Source organism: Archocentrus centrarchus, chromosome 8, assembly GCF_007364275.1.
Source record: "Archocentrus centrarchus isolate MPI-CPG fArcCen1 chromosome 8, fArcCen1, whole genome shotgun sequence".
Classification (NCBI taxonomy): domain Eukaryota; kingdom Metazoa; phylum Chordata; class Actinopteri; order Cichliformes; family Cichlidae; genus Archocentrus; species Archocentrus centrarchus.
Window position 1 is genome coordinate 1,116,851 of NC_044353.1, and position 15,444 is coordinate 1,132,294.

Consider the following 15,444-nt stretch of genomic DNA (forward strand, 5'->3'; position numbering starts at 1 on the left):
CAGCGCCAAATCACAACAAACAGTCACCTCAATGCACTTTGTATTGTAGGTAAAGACCCTACAATAATACAGAGAAAACCCAACAGTCAAAATGACCCCCTATGAGCAGCACTTGGTGACAGTGGAAAGGAAAAACTCCCTTTGTTTGGCGGGCAGGAAGGGGACCCCAAGGCAGACGAGGTAAGGAAAACAGTCTATTAGGCGTAGTGCAGGGTAACGCCAGGAGTTAAAAAAACCCCCACAAAACTGAAACATAAACAGGCGTGAACAGAAAACCAGGAAGAATTTGGGAGGTACACAGCCAGAACAAAAACAAACCAGGCAAGGAGCACACAGGAAGAAGGCCCAGGCACAAAACAAAAACACAGAGGAGAACCAAAAAAAAAAAAAAAAAAAAAAAACTGATGCAGGCCAAGAACAGTCCAAAAAACAGCACAGGCACAGGGAAGCAGTCCAGAAGAGGCCAAAGGCAAGGGACCAACAAACAAAAACACAGGACCAAAACAAAAGACGACGCACAAGGCCGGAGAGCTCCAATGTTCAAAGCAGGGGCCAAAACGAGGAACAGGACCGGAGCAAAGACAGATCACAAAAAAAAAAAAAAAAACACACGGCAGAGGAAAACTAGGCCAACAGTTCAGGGGGCCAAAAGGGAGAGTCCAACCCAGGTGGACGGCTGACCTCAGCTCCAGCGGCAGCGACACAGGAGGCCGACCGCGCTCCCGGCGGCGGCGGCGACGAGGAGGCGACAGCACCTCGGGCGAGCGACCGCGTGGCATGCGGCGGAGACGGGTGACCTCGGGAGGACGGCCGCGTGGCATGCGGCGGAGACTCCCTCGAACCCTAGCTGGTCCGGATTCACCTGAGCCCAGGACGGTGGAAGGCTCGGGACACTCGGAAGACTGGGGCTCAGGCGCAGGGCCCTCTGGCTCAGGGCACTCAGGCTGAGCGGGACGAACAGGCAGCTGGAGCTGCTCAGGGGACAGTTTGGGTGTGTCTGACGGAGATGGCATGGAAACAGACCGGTGTTGTGCAAAATTCTGATCCCCCATGAAAATCTGTTCCCCCTGTGTCGGGAGAGTGCAGACAGAGGCTATCCGACAGTCTTCACAGCGCTTCTGATCAATTTCTCGGTAAAATCTTTTACAGTGTTTATTCCTCTCAGGAAAAGCTCCTGTGAATATGAAAACATTTGCTTTTTATTTGCCAAAGTTACATGGGGGGAACGAAATATTTCAGCCATCCAAAATATTGTGTTCCCCCTCCATGGCATGGGAACAAATTAATTTACCAGCAAGTCTTTTACAGTGTCATTTTACCGAGAAAATCGATCAGAAGCTTCGTGAAGACAGTCCAATCCGCCTCTCTGGCTGCAGTTTGTGCTCCCAACACAGGGGGAACAGATTTTCACGGGGGAACAGAATTTCGCACAACAGCGGGCAGGAAGGGGACCCCAAGGCAGACGAGGTAAGGAAAATAGTCTTTATTAGGCGTAGTGCAGGGTAACGCCAGGAGTAAAAAAAAACCCCACAAAACTGAAATAAACAGGTGTGACCAGAAAACCAGGAAGAACAAGGGAGGTATACAGCCAGGGAGCAAACGATGACAACGCGACAACAGGCATTGAAAACACTAGACATAAATACACAGGAGGACTGATGAGGGAAGAGGAAACAGGTGGGACCACAGGTGACTCTGATTACCAAAACGAGACCGGGGGGAACAAAACTGGATACAACAGACAGGGACTGGACGACTATCAAAATAAAACAGGAAGTTCGACGAGGGAACAGAGACGCCAACCTGACACAGAATACTGGGAAACACAAGGAACTAGAAATAACCAGCTGAGGGCAAATACAAAAGATAAAACATAACTTGGGAAAAGAACAGAAACAATACCAAGAAAACATAAAACACTGGGCCACCGGCCCAGGACATGACAGACACCATGTTTCTAAGATTTGTGGGGCCGAGAACAAGAACTTCAGTTTGATCTGAATTTAGAAGCAGGAAATTAGAGGTCATCCAGGCCTTAATGTCTTTAAGACATTCCTGCAGTTTAACCCCTTAACTGGCAAGGGCCCGGTGACGGGCCGTTTGTAGTCCCTTTTATATGGCAGGCTAGACCCTCCCATTTTTATTGACACGTCATTCGGCCAATCATGTAACTGGCTGCACCAAATCACCTGACAAAGCTACGTGACGCCCTCTGAGTATTATTGGCTCTGGGAAACCCATTTCTTAACATGATTGGCCGAATGAGGTGTCAGTCAAAATGGGCGGGTCTAGCCTGCCATATAAATGCACTTCATTCGGCCCGCGGACCAGACGCAGCCGATTAATAGGCTATGAAATGGGTTGTTCAGAGCCAATAATAACCAGAGGGTGTTATGTAGTTGTTTCAGGTGATTTTATTTGCTGCCAGTTAAGGGGTTAACTAATTGATGTGTGTCATCTGGCTTCATTGATAGGTAAAGCTGAGTATCATCTGCATAACAATGAAAATTGATGCAGTGCTTTCTAATAATACTGCCTAAGGGAAGCATGTATAATGTAAATAAAATTGGTCCTAGCACAGAACCCTGTGGAACTCCATAATTAACCTTAGTGTGTGAAGAAGACTCCCCATTTACATGAACAAATTGGAGTCTATGAGATAAATATGATTCAAACCACTGCAGTGCAGTACCTTTAATACCTATAGTATGCTCTAATCTCTGTAATAAAATGTTATGGTCAACAGTATCAAAAGCTGCACTGAGGTCCAACAGGACAAGAACAGAGATGAGTCCACTGTCAGAGGCTCTAAGAAGATCATTGGTAACCTTCACTAATGCTGTTTCTGTACTGTGATGAATTCTGAAACCTGACTGAAACTCTTCAAATAAACCGTTCCTCTGCAGATGATCAGTTAGCTGTTTTACAACTACTCTTTCAAGAGTCTTTGAGAGAAAAGGAAGGTTGGAGATTGGCCTATAATTAGCTAAGACAGCTGGGTCAAGTGATGGCTTTTTAAGTAGAGGTTTAATTACTGCCACCTTGAAGGTCTGTGGTACATAGCCAACTAATAAAGACTGATTGATCATTTTTAGGAATACCAGCAGTGCTGAAAGAAGCCGAACATGAAGATCAATCTTTGAGATGGTTATGAATCATTTTTCTCTAATGTCTAAAATGTTATTTGTAAAGAAATCCATGAAGTCACTACTAGTTAAAGTGAAAGGAATACTCGGCTCTACAGAGCTCTGACTCTTTGTCAGCCTGGCTACAGTGCTGAAAACAAACCTGGGGTTGTTCTTATTTTCTTCAATTAATGATGAATAGTAAGATGTCCTAGCTTTACGGAGGGCTTTTTTATAGAGCAACAAACTCTTTCTGGACACACTTCACAGGTTACACAGTGTTTTTATGACTTTTAAGTACAGAAATCCACATCAATTTTTAACTGAAAAAAATTTGCAAATTTTCATCAGCTTGAAATATTTTCATTTTCCTTCATGTTATTATTGAAGAAAAATATAATTTTATATTTAATTTTTTTTAAGGAAAACTCTGCTGTATTTTGGCCATTCAACTTCATATAGTTTATATAGTGTGTTTCTACTCTGACTGAGCACTCAAAGCACTTATACAACATGTTTACATACACACCAGCACTTCCACGAGTAACTACTAAGCTAAGTGCTTTCATTCACACTCCAACAGTTACGTCGGAGAGCAACTTGGGGTTCAGTATCTTGCTCAAGGATACTTTGGCATGCAGCCCAGGGCAGCCAGGAATTGAATCGTCAACCTTCTGATTAGTAGGTGACCTGCTCTACCCCCGATCCACAGCCACCCCCATGTTCAATAAATGTTAAACCTGTTCCGCTTAAAGTATTGCTTTGTTTGTCAGTCTGAAAATGAAGCGTTTTCTTCTTACTTTCTGATGGTACACCCGTATTTTTCCACCTTCTCAGGTAGGAGTTGGTTAACCAGCTGCTCCCGAAACATGGCCAGGGCCTGTTCCTTCACTGTGAAAGCACACACAGTACAGGTTATGATCAGATCATGACCTGGCTCAGTTAGACGCCGTGGTCACAATCACCTCGTAACACAGCTGGGTTTATGAGGGTGTTTCACAAACTGCTGAAGTTTCATTCAGACATGAAGGTGATATATGAATCTTACACATTCTCCGCGCATTGTTGGTGATTCTGATTTTTACACCGACAGGATCAACAGCTGAGACGGAGAAAGACGAGGAGATGAAGAGGATGAGGGCCAACAAAGTGGAAACCATCCTGTGACAAGAACCTGAAACAGAAGAATTCTAATTAATTAAACTATACACAGACTTTATCTATGCGTTGTTACTCGTCTGATTCCTATCAAATTTGAATGAAAGATGGCCAGTGAGATCACCGAATAAATTTTGACCATAACAGAGTCAAGGTTTAAAAAAAAGAAAAAGAAAAATCCATGTTTGCTGTCTCCAGTCAACAGATGTGCCGGTACCTCCAAATGACATCATTGATGATGTCACAATACAACACAGCCTCAGTGAGTCTCCGTTTCAACTTCAAACTACGCTCCAGTTTTTAAATTGTGTTGACAGACCAGGTAAAACCAGAGTTATCAGTAATTTTTGCCATGCTTTTTCTTGTGGCTTGTCTTCAGTGTGATGGACATGTTTTTGCAAGAAGATATGGTAAAAAGGGGATTGTCACTAACAGGAACTGTTTGTGAGCAAACCATTTTAATTCAATTCAGTTTTATTTATATAGCGCCAAATCACAACAAACAGTCGCCTCAAGGCGCTTTGTATTGTGGGTAAAGACCCTACAATAATACAGAGAAAACCCAACAGTCAAAATGACCCCCTATGAGCAGCATTGGTGACAGTGGGAAAGTTAGTGGTTAGTGTGTGCTTAGTGCGTAGTTAGAGTGTAGTTAGTGTGTGCTTAGTGCGTAGTTAGTGTAGTTAGTGTGTGCTTAGTGCGTAGTTAGTGTGGTTAGTGTGTGCTTAGTGCATAGTTAGTGTGGTTAGTGTGTGCTTAGTGCATAGTTAGTGTGGTTAGTGTGTGCTTAGTGCATAGTTAGTGTGGTTATTGTGTGCTTAGTGCATAGTTAGTGTGGTTAGTGTGTGCTTAGTGCATAGTTAGTGTGGTTAGTGTGTGCTTAGTGCATAGTTAGTGTGGTTAGTGTGTGCTTAATGCATAGTTAGTGTGTAGCTAGTGTGTGGTTATTGTGTAGTTAGTATGTAGTTTGTGTGGTTATTGTGTAGTTAGTATGTAGTTTGTGTGGTTAGTGTGTAGCTAGTGTGTGGTTATTGTGTAGTTAGTATGTAGTTTGTGTGGTTATTGTGTAGTTAGTATGTAGTTTGTGTGGTTAGTGTGTAGTTAGTATGTAGTTTGTGTGGTTAGTGTTTGGTTAGTGCGTAGTTAGGATGGCTGGTGCAGGCAAGGCAGGGAAGACCCCAGTGCAGGACACAGCGAGAGAAGGGTTTGAGTGTAGATTCATTGATTATGCTTTACAAAGAACTCAAAACATCAAACTTGAAGCTAGAAACTTGAAAACTTGAAAACCGAAAACAAAACACACAGCAGTCGTCACAGGGACGTAGACAAGACAAGTACCCAAACAAAGAACAGAGGAAAACTAAGGGCTTAAATACACACGAGGAAATCAGGGAGAGTGGAAACAGGGAACAGGTGAAACAAATAAACCTAACAACACAGGGGAAGTAAACAGAACACAACACACAAGGAGCACGAGACTACAAAATAAAACAGGAAGTACCAACATAACACACGCAGACTAAACACAGAAAACCTGACAAAGGGGATCAGACAATATACAAAGAAACAACTCAAAAAGTACAGAACAAAACAGAGCTAACCAAAAGAAAGACAAAAGACAAAAATGGCAATTCTTCAAAACACAAACAGTCCAGGGGCTGCCAGTTGAAAGGGACAGAACAAAAGGCAACAGCACAAGGCCGGAAAAAACAGTCCAAAACAAAAAACACCGGGAACAATCCATCCATCCATCCATTTTCTTCCGCTTATCCGGGGCCGGGTCGCGGGGGCAGAAGCCTAAGCAGAGAAGCCCAGGCTTCCCTCTCCCCAGCCACCTCCTCCAGCTCATCCGGAGGGACCCCAAGGCGTTCCCAGGCCAGCCGAGATACATAATCTCAATCATAATCACCGGGAACAAAGCAAAACAAAAAACCAGACAGTTCTGGGGGTCGACCGCAATGCCAGTGGTAGCGGCAACGCAAGGCAGGAGGCCCACCGTGCTTGCGGCGAAGGCGGCGACGCAGGGCAGGAGGCCGACCCTGCTCCCAGCGGCAGTGACGAAGAGGTGAAGGGAATGCAGTGCTAACAGATAGGACCACAGCTTGAGGACAGACTAAAAGGGCCGAGGGCACAGGAGGAACCAGAGGGACCAAAGGGGCTGAGGGCACTGAGGGGAGCAAAGCTACAGGGGGAGCTGGAGGGACCAAAGCAGAGGAGGGAGCCGAGGGCACCAAAGGGAGTGAAGGGACCGAGGGGACCTGAGCGGAGGGAAGTTAAGGGAACCAAAGCTGAGGGGTCAGAGGGAACCGAAGCTGAGGGGACTAGAGGAACCAAAGGGACCGAAACTGAGGGACTGAGGGGACCGAGGCTAAAACTGAAGCTACTGAGGGGCCAGAGGGGACCGAGGGGGCTACAGTGGGGACCGAGAGAACTAAAGGGACTAGAGTTGAAGGTGAACGAGCAGAGGATGAAGCTGGGGCTACTGAGGGGGCTAACGGGACCGAAGCTGTGGAGGGAGCTAAGGAGACCGAAGCTGTGGAGGGAGCTGAGGTTGAGGCAGCTGAAGGGACCAAAGGGACCAAAGCTAAAGTGGAGGGGCCTGAGGGAACCGAAGGGAAAAAAGCTAACACTGAGGAACCTGGGGAGACTGAGGGGACCTGAGTGACTAAAGCAGGAACTGAGGGGAACGAAGGGGCTGGAGCTGAGGGGACTGCAGCTACTGGGACTGGGGCTTATGGGACCAAAGCTAATGCTGAGAGGCCTGAGGTTAAAGGGGCTGAAGCTGAGGGCACTGAGGTTAAAGGGGCTGAAGCTGGCGCTAAGGGGACTGAGGGAGCAAAGGGAGCTGAAGCTGAAGACTCTGAAGCAGGGGGGGGCGCTGAAGCTGAAGACACTGAAGCAGGGGGGGGCGCTGAAGCTGAAGACTGTGGTGATTGTGGGATGCACTCGGCAGGGCGCACAGCTGTCCTCTCTGACAGCTGGGGCTGCTTAAGAGGGCTCCGTGACACCATGTGAGGCTGAGAACTGGAACAGTCCTTGGTAGCCCCCACCCGCAGAAACAAAATGGGAGCAGAAGTGGGGCCGGTCCCCGGCTACTCCTTGCCATGGAACTGAAACGGGTGCAGGGCATCTTGCAGGAGTTTTGGTCTCAGTTTTCTCAGGGTTCATCTCAAAACACTTAATCTTATCACAAGTCCATGTTTCATCTTCAGTCTCTAACACCACAGTTGCAAAAGTATCAGGCAGTCCAATAACCGTAGCAGAGGAGGGTGAAAAAACAGCGAGGATTACTTCCACAGCAAAGTCCTTTATTAATGTAGCCAGGAAATCCAAGAACCTTGGGTGGGTGGACACAAGTTTGTGAACAATTTGTCTCACAGCTTCCCAAGCCCCCTCATCAGGCAGCTCAAACCATTGCATACATAGCACAGATATAGAGTCAACAAACTCCTGTCTTAAATCCTCTGGTGTGTAAATAATTCTGGAGGAGGTGCTATTACCAGTTGGTAATAGCACTTACCAGTTGGTAATAGGGGACTTTAACAGTGCAAACTTGAAAAAGGTGATACCGGAGTTGATTCAACACATCGACTGCCCCACCAGAGGAGAGAGGACCCTAGACCACTGCTATTCTCCATTCAAAGATGGCTACAAAGCAAAGCCTCTTCCGCCTTTTGGGAAGTCTGACCACACCTCTGTACTTCTCATGCCGAAATACAAACAACGGCTCAGGCAGGAACCCCCTGCTGTGACACGGTGGTCTGTGACACGGTGGTCTGATCAAACAGAGGCCGCTCTGCAGGGTGCGTTGGATTCAACCGACTGGGACATGTTTCGCAGGAGCGCGGGCGGAGACATCGAGGAGTTTACGGAAACTGTTGTGGGATTTATTGGGAAAGTTGTTGAAGACACTTCACTTAGGAGGACCATCAGGACTTTTCCCAACCAGAAGCCGTGGGTGGATAAATCTGTCCGCGACGCCCTGAGGTCCCGCACCGTTGCCTACAACTCCGGCCTCGCCTCTGGGAACATGGAGGACTACAAGGTTGCATCATACAACGTCCGCAGAGCGGTGAAAGAGGCAAAACATCGCTACGGCCGCAGACTGGAACAGCAACTACAACAGTCTGACTCCAGGGGACTGTGGCAGGGACTACGCACCATCACGGACTACAAAGCACCACACACACACCCGGAGAGTGCCGACGCTTCTCTGGCTGATGAACTCAACATCTTCTTTGCGCGCTTTGAGTCGGGAAGCCGACAGCCCGCTGCGCTCCCGGCCGGAGGGGCGGAGACACTCACTGTGACGGAGCGCGACGTGAGGAGGGCGTTTAGAAATGTAAACACCAGGAAAGCGGCTGGACCAGACGGTATTAGTGGACGTGTCCTTAAGACCTGCGCTGACCAGCTGGCACCTGTGTTTACACTGATATTCAACCTCTCACTGAAACTGTGTGTGATTCCCACCTGCTTTAAAAAGTCCATCATAGTCCCTGTCCCAAAGAAACCACACCCCAGCAGCCCCAATGACTTCAGGCCCATAGCACTCACCTCTGTGGTGATGAAGTGTTTTGAGAGACTCATCAAGACATTCATCACCTCCTCACTGCCCACCACCCTCGACCCACTACAGTTTGCATACCGGCCAGACAGATCCACAGACGACGCCATATCCTTCCTCCTCCACAAGACCCTTTCACACATAGACACTGGTAAGGCGAACTATGTGAGAGTGCTGTTTGTAGATTACAGCTCAGCATTCAACACCATAGTTCCCTCCAGGCTGGTCTCTAAGCTGCTGGACCTGGGCCTGGGCCCATCCCTGTGCAGGTGGGTTCACAGCTTCCTGACCAGCAGACCACAGGTGGTACGAGTGGGTCACCTCACCCCATCCTCCCTCACCCTCAACACTGGATCCCCCCAAGGCTGTGTGCTCAGCCCTCTGCTGTACTCACTGTACACCCATGACTGCGAGGCCACGTCAGAGTCCAACGTCATCATCAAGTTTGCTGACGACACTGCTGTTGTGGGACTAATCTCTCACAATGAGGAGACAGCCTACAGGAGAGAGGTCTCCCGCCTGGAGAACTGGTGCCAGGAGAACCACCTCCTGCTCAACATCAGCAAAACAAAGGAACTGATCGTGGACTTCAGCAGGAAGCAGCAGAGGGACTACCATCCACTTGTCATCAGTGGTGCTGAGGTGGAAAGAGTGGACACCTTCAAATACCTGGGAGTGACCATCTCACAGGACCTGTCCTGGACTCATCACATAAACATCACTGTGAAGAAGGCCAGACAGCGTCTCTACCTCCTCAGGCGGCTGAGAGACTTCAAGCTCCCACTCAAGGTGCGCAGGAACTTTTACACCTGCACCATCGAGAGCATCATGCGTGGGAGCATCACCACCTGGATGGGAAACTGCACCAAGCAGGACTTCATGGCCCTAAAAAGGGTGGTTCGTTCAGCTGAACGGACCATCAGAACCACCCTTCCCAACCTGCAGGACATTTACACCAAGCAGTGCAGGCTGAGGGCCATGAAGATCCTAAAACAGCCCAGCCACCCTGGACACTCTCTCTTCTCCCTGCTCCCATCAGGCCGGCGTTACCGCTGCCTGAGGGCTAAGACTGAAAGGTTGAAGAAGAGTTTTTACCCACAAGCCATCCGTCTGCTCAACTCTGAGCCCTAACTGGACCATTATTGCACAGTGTAAATATTATAATTTAAAAAGTGTGTATAGTGTATAGTATATAGAGTATAGTGTATAGTGTGAATTACTTTTTTTTATTTTTATTCTTCTTATTTATATGTGTGTGTATATAAGGTTGCAGGTACAAAATACATTTCACTGTGCATTGTACTGTGTATAACTGTGCATGTGACAAATAAACACTATCTTATCTTATCTTATCTTATCTTATCTTATCTCGAAAAACGTAGTACTCACGAATTGTCTGGCGTTTTCACACACAGGAGCAGAGGCTGTGGTGACAGCAGTGGTCTGTGGCTGCACAGCGGTACCAGGTAGAGGCTGTGCAGAAATTCCAGAGGCACACCCTAGCCACACCCTTGAAACCCGAAAACAAAACAGTCATCACAGGGACGTAGACAAGACAAAACCACAAAATAAAACAGGAAGTGACCAACATAACACACGCAGACTAAAAACTTTACAAAGGGGATCAGACAATATACAAAGAAACACAACTCAAAAAGTACAACAAAACAGAACTAACCAAAAGAAACAAAACACTGGGCCACCGGTTAGTGTGTAGTTAGTGCGTCGTTAGGGTGTGGGTTGTGTGCAGTTAGTGTATAGTTTGTGTGGTTAATGCATAGTTAATTCAATTCAGTTCAGTGTTATTTATACTGCGCCAAATCACAACAAACTGTCGCCTCAAGGCGCTTTGTATTGCGGGTAAAGACCCTACAATAATATAGAGAAAACCCAACAGTCAGAACAACCCCCTATGAGCAGCACTTGGTGACAGTGGGAAGGAAAAACTCCCTTTAACAGGAAGAAACCTCCATCAGAACCAGGCTCAGGGAGGGGGGGGTCATCTGCTGAGGGGGGAGAGACAGAGATTAATAATAATGATTAAATGCAGAGTGGAGTATAAACAGAGTAAAAAGAGGTGAATGAAAAGAAACAGTTTTTATGTTTTTATGTGGTCGCCGGCTTCACCACTAAGCCACCCAGGAGCCCTCATTCACCTTATTTACTGTGTTTATACTTCACTCTGCATTTAATCATTAGTTATTATTAATCTCTGTCCCTCCCCCCTCAGCCCCAACCGGTCACAGCAGATGACTGCCCCTCCCTGAGCCTCACTCTCCATCACATTACATCATTATATTTTTGACTGTTGGGTTTTCTCTGTAATTATTGTAAGGTCTTTAAAATATAAAGCACTTTGAGACAACTGTTGCGATTTGGGGCTATATAACTAAAATTGAATTGAATCACATTACATTATATCCCTGCTTTAAAAAAAAGAAGTCTTTCAGTGTCAAAAATAATAGACAGACCTGTGTGAAGCTTGGACGAGTGTTTGGTCAGCAGCTGTGAGTCTGTGGAGGCGGTCTGGAAGCTGGTGAGTTTCAGAGAGGGAGGGAATCAGCTGTTTTTATAAAGCACTAATAAGCCACACCTCTAATGTTCAGCAGTATTTGGCTGTGTCAGAGAGAGTTACATCATTTAAGGTGGGGGGAAGCTCATCACTTCATGCAGACCTGTAGGGTTTAAAGACTGCAGGTAACAGATTAAAAGTGTTTCCTGTGAATGAAGTTCAACATGCAGCGAAAGAAAAGTATGAATAACAAAAGCAGGTCGAATGCCATCGACTCCAAATTGTCACGGCTGGGTGTTGCAGGCAGGGCAAAGAGGACCTCAAAGCAGGACGTGAGGAGAGAGCAGATTTGTGCTTAACTTTTATTGAAAATAACACTAAGAAAACAAAGCTGGACAGGGGCCAGCTACACAAAGACTTAACACTTGAAAAACTAGAAACTCGAAAACCCAAAAACACACGAACGTTAACCTAAAGTTACCTAGAGTGGCAGTGGAGCAGTGGGTAGGCGTTCGCCTTGCAGCCGGATGGTTGCCGGTTTGAGCCCCTGTCCCTGCGCTGCATTGTGTCCTTGGGCAAGACACTTAAACCACATTGCCTAATGGTAGTGCCGGTCTCTGGCTGCATGACCGCAGATGCTCGTCTCTGGATGACTGATCTGGAAACATTTTGTTGTGCGCCTTGTGTGCACAATGAGTTGAATCTAACATCTATCCTAAATGTACACAGACTTAGGACCCGACAAAGGACAAACACAAGAGCAGACAAATACTGGGAGTGCCAATAAATACACAAGGGTTAATGAGGGGAGTGACAACAGGTGGAAAACAGCTGATCATAATTACGCAGACGAGACAAAACTGAACACACAAGGAACACGACACTATCAAAATAAAACAAGAAGTGACTCAAGGGGACAGAGACGCAGACCTGACACTGAACACTGGGAAACACAAGGAACTAGAAAAAACATAACCAAACCCCACAACAAAAGAAAAATCCCAGAACAGACAAATTAAAGCCAACCCAAAAACACACAGGGTCCAACGGACCCCGGACCATGACACAAATAAATTCTGTTATTTAAAAACAAATTAAAATGCAGAATTTGTCAATAAAATCTTGGCTGAGATGCTAAGGCACATATGTCATAATCCAGTCAGACTGATATTAAAGACTGTCACTCGAGCAGGTAAAGAGTAGAGACCTCAACACATCTGCTCAGGGCAGGTGGAGCAATGGTAGAGTGTGAATCCTCCACAGAGCTGGTGATAGCATCATGCTGATTCACATTTGAATAGCAGTTTCAGCTCTGCTACAATAGCTGTTTATGGGCCTTTTGGTGTGAAGATAAGCTTCTCAGTTAGAGCGTTACGTTTGAAATTTGCATCCTGCTCAGGCTTGTCAAATAGTTGAGCGTTCCAGTCTGACCGCCGATGGCCGAGGAATCCACACCACTGCACCATTGCGTGGTGTGCAGCGATATTTCCTCTGGTCTGGCAGATCAGTTCAAAGGCCTCATTGAATTCTTTAAAAATAATTCATCATTGATTCACAAAATGACTCTGACGATATTAGACAGGAACAAGCTGTGAATGCGGCGCAGCAGGTGTGGAAAGCAGCCAAAGCTGAGATAAATTCAAAAAGTGGAAGCATTGTTCCAAAAATAGAAACCGTACGCAGTAAACTGCAGAAAACGATGACGGATTTTATTCTACATGTTCCTGGCCTATTTTCATCTATGCTGCCCTGGATATTTGTGCGTAATCTAACAATCAGCGGCCGATGCTGTTGCCAACTTTTGTGCAACAAAACTCGCTGTTAGCTGTCTCAAAAGTTGCCCTTTTATTAATAATTAAATGGTTGCTGTGTGCTGCAACCAAAACAAAACAGTAACAACAACGAGACTGACTCGGATAATGACGAGAGGGAACCCGGCATGCTTGATGCCAAAATCATCAAACTGTTCAACTCAGACACTGAAGATGAGGAATTTAAAATGTGAGGGTATTTTTCTGTATTTGTTACAACTGAACAATATTCTGAGTAATTGTGAATGAGTTGAATAAAGTTAGACTTACCTGACGCTTTTGCGTCGCTCTACATACGTTTTTATCTTGTGCCTTATAACCCGGTGCGCCTTATGTGTGAAAATAGACCCGTTCATTGATAGTGCGCCTTATGGTCCGAAAAATACGGTATAATTAAAAGGAAAAAAACTGTATTGAGAGTTTACAAAATAACTAAAACTAACTGAAATTACAGATAAACTGATCTTTGCTTTCATGTTTGTCATTTTGTTTAAAAGCCTTGGGGATTGAAATGAAATCATTTTTCCGCTCTCCAAGGTTAAGCTGGGAGTGCCATCGGACAGCTGTGTGTATTCTCACTACACTGGTCCTCAAAGTAATGGCAGCAGTCTGCTGAGAAAGCAGCAGATTCCATATGGAGTTTCTTTGACTACATAGCACAGATAGACGTGAGTGTCTTAATGTGGATGATGAAAATATGTGGCTCCTCTGAAAAGGAAAGTCTCAAATCAGAAGTGCCTGACTCCGTGGTATAATTCACAAACGCACAGCTTAAAGCAGATAACCCGAAAGCTGGAGAGGGAATGGCGTCTCACTAAATTAGAAGATGCTCATTTAGCCTGGAAAAAGAGTTTGTTGCTCTATAAAAAAGCCCTCCGTAAAGCTAGGACATCTTACTATTCATCATTAATTGAAGAACATAAGAACAACCCCAGGTTTCTTTTCAGCACTGTAGCCAGGCTGACAAAGAGTCAGAGCTCTGTAGAGCCGAGTATTCCTTTCACGTTAACTAGTAGTGACTTCATGGATTTCTTTACAAATAAAATTTTAGACATTAGAGAAAAAATTACTCATAACCATCTCAAAGATTATTCTTCATGTTCGGCTGCTTTTTTTCCAATTATTGATGCTTAAATCTTAAAAATGATCAGTCTTTATTAGTTGGCTATGTACCACAGACCTTCAAGGTGGCTGTAATTAAACCTCTACTTAAAAAGCCATCACTGACCCAGCTGTCTTAGCTAATTATAGGCCAATCTCCAACCTTCCTTTTCTCTCAAAGATTCTTGAAAGAGTAGTTGTAAAACAGGGGCCGACCGCGCTCCCAGCGGTGGCGGCGGCGATGAGGAGATGAGACTGGGGGCCGACCGCAGCTCCAGCTGCACCATTAACACACACACACACACATGAGGCAACTGTTGTGATTTTGTTCTATATAAATGTTGGGAAAATTTAGATAAGTATTAATCTTTCATGTTTTCTATATGCATAATCTAGCTTTGATATAACATAGCAGATATACATAGAGATGTGATGTAGAGTTTTAATATTGTCTAAAATTAAAAAACATTAACCCAGCGTTCATGATAGATAACACCTGAGTCATTTGTCTGTTTGAGTTCTTGTGAACTGTCACAGACATTTTCTTGTGTATCAAAGATGGACAGTGACTGAGCACTTCTCCTACCTTGATGGTGTTTACCTGTAACTGCTCCGACTTGCAAGCCTTTAATAAATATTGCATTGCATTCAGATCGTCCCTCTCCTAGTCTTTAATAAAGACTAAAACTAAACTTTTCCTTAAAATAAATAAAATTGCATCAACTTGGTTAGCACTGTTGCCTCACAGCAATAAGGTCCAGGCCCGAGTCCTCCATCAGGCCTTTCTGTGTGGAGTTTGCATGTTCTCCCCGTGTCTGTGTGGGTTCTTCGGTTTCTTCCCACAGTCCAAAGACATGCGGTCAGTGGGGTTAGGTTAATTAGTGGTTAATTAGTGGTTCTAAATTGCCCATAGATGTGAATGATTGTCACTCTGTGTTAGCCCTGCAACTGGCTGGGGACCTCTCCAGGTGTACCGCACCTCTCACCCTATGACAGCTGGGATAAGCCAGAAGAAATGTGGACCCACCGGACTATTGTCACCGACAACATTGGCTCTGCAGCAGCTATTACTAGCTCAGCAGCAGCTACCATCAGCCTTGCTCGATAGCTTTCAGCCTTTGGCCTTGTTTACTAACTTTGCTCTATTGGCTTTGTTGGCTGTTATTGGAGTTA